The following is a 2,447-nucleotide window of genomic DNA, read 5'->3' on the forward strand; positions in this document are numbered from 1 at the left end:
ATTTACAAACCATTAAAACAGAGAGAAAAATACTAAAATTAATAACATTAAATATGAAAAGAGAGATATTACAACAGAAATCAAGGCAATTCATATGATTATTACTGCATAATTCGAAAACATACATTTCCATAAATTGAAAATGCTGAATGCAATTGACAAAGTGTAGCTACAATTATGCAATGCTGTATTATTATCAGTATAAGGTATCACACATAATATTACATGCTCATTTTTCATCTCGAACAAATGCACACATGAATACAGAAGCTTAAAACTGAAACTGCATTGGAGAATAGGCAACCTCTTCAGCGAGTGGTCCTGGGAAACAGATAAATAACATGAGGACAAATTAAAGTAGACACCCCACTCCTGAGTCCTGGACAAATCCCACTCATAATGAATCAAAAAGGCTTTATGTAAGAGATGACACTCAGAAACTCTTAGAGAAAACCACTGCAAAACTTACTGAACTTATTGGCATAAGCAAAGTGTGTAGAATGAATTAAGGTCTCAAGAGAAAATACCAAATGACAAATGGGAATTGCAATGAATAGGTAACTTAAAAATCTTAAAAACAAAAGAAATTTCAATTGATAAAAGGACAGATAAAATGAACAGTGCACAAATGCCCCCAAGTCGTGAGAAAAAAAATGGTCAGCATCCCTTAGCAAATCAGATGGTTGTGGAAGACGGAGAGTCAGGTTTCTTCAGAAATGTGGCCCCTGAGAGGCTACTCCTGCTCCCCATACACATACTGCCACCATTAAGTGGACTCCGAGTTTTCTTTAAAGATAGAACACAAGAAGTTGGGAGACAATAATGGTGGTGGAAGTAGGGGAGGAATTGGAGGGAATGGAAAGAAGAGTTGATTAAAACTCATTATATGTATGTATGAAATTCTCCATTAATATTTTAAAAAACCAATGAATGGACAAGGAGCAAACACACCAGTCAATTTATGCAGCATCCAATGTTTGGAGCTGCTATGCACTTCAGACATTTCTTGGGACCAGGAGTCATGGCTGAGCTGGGAACAGATTTTCCTAAGGAGCAGACTTAAGTATGCTATGACCGGAGATGAAATAAAAAAGATATGCATGCAGCACTTCATTAGGATTGATGGCAAAGGCAGAGCTGGTATAACCTACCCTGCTGGGGTTATGGGTGTCATCAACATTGAGAAGACTGGAGAGAATTTCTGTCTGATCTATAACACCAAGGGTCGCTTTGCTGTTCATCATACTATACCTGAAGAGGGCGAGTACAAATTGTGCAGAGTGAGAAAGATGTTTGTGGGCACAAAAGGAATCCCTCATCTGGTGATGCATGCCCACACCTTTGCTACCCTGATCCCCTCATCAAGGTGAATGACACCATTCAGATTCATTTGGAGACTGACGATAAAACTGACTTCATCAAGCTTGACACAGGTAGCCTGAGTGTGGAGCCTGGAGGGTCTAACGTGGGAAGAATGTGTGTGCTCACCAACAGAGAGAGACAGTCACACTCTGTTGATGGGGTTCATGTGAAAGATGTCAATGGCAACAGCTTTGCCACTTGACTTTCCAATGTTTTTGTTATTGGTGAGGCCAACAAACCATGGATTTCTCTTCCCGAGGAAAAGGATTCGCCTCACCATCGCTGAAGAGAAAGACAAGAGGCTAGTGCCAAACAGAGCAGTGGGTGAGAAGGTCTCTAGGAGACATGCTGGAGATGTGATTGAATAGCATGAGGCTGGAATGAAATTAAACAGCAGGATGAACTTTAAAAATAATTTAAAAAGAAAAGAAGTGCATTGAGAATCTATCTTAGAGCAATCAGAATGACAGTCATTAAGAAAACAAATAACCTCAGGGTGTGATGACATATGACTTTAAATCCAGCAGAAGCAGGCATATCTCTGTGAAATCTAGGCCAGCCTGGTCTACCTAGCAAGGCCAAGGCCACCTAGAGCTACAGGGGGACTCTGTCTAAGCAAACAAACAAACAAAAAAAAAATAAAGCAAAACTGAGTGCTGGCAAGGATAGAGGAGAGGTCCCTTATGCACTCCAGTGGATTGTCTTGCAAGTCCATGTATTAGCTTTGTATGGACAAAACATGAAACGCCAGATGTGGTGGCTCATGTCTTTAACCCTGGCACTTAGGAGGTAGCAGAAGTCAGCCTAGTCTACATGGTCAGTCCCAGGCCAGCTGGGGCTACTGGGAGACCCTATCTCAACAAAGACCCAAACAAATAAGCAAACAAAAAATAAGAAATACCAAAAAAAACCCTTAAAATGATGGCGTTTTCTCATTAAAACTATGCATACATTGCAATAGTGTACTGAATCTGAGCTGGACCCATTTTCTGATTTTAATTTTGGTTATCAGGAAACACCTTAATAGTTCTTTGTCACTTAGAATTCAACATGACAAAATCTCACTGGAAATTGGTCATTGTTTT

The 2,447-nt window shown here is 39.8% G+C and overlaps 1 pseudogene; it reads left to right on the forward strand.

Moving 5' to 3' along the window:
- Positions 1-926: 926 nt before the first annotated feature.
- Positions 927-1,730, forward strand: LOC103731386 (annotated as a pseudogene).
- The last annotated feature ends 717 nt before the right edge of the window (positions 1,731-2,447 follow it).

The sequence above is a fragment of the Nannospalax galili genome, unplaced genomic scaffold (genome assembly GCF_000622305.1).
Source record: "Nannospalax galili isolate Female #2095 unplaced genomic scaffold, S.galili_v1.0 scaffold234, whole genome shotgun sequence".
NCBI lineage: Eukaryota > Metazoa > Chordata > Mammalia > Rodentia > Spalacidae > Nannospalax > Nannospalax galili.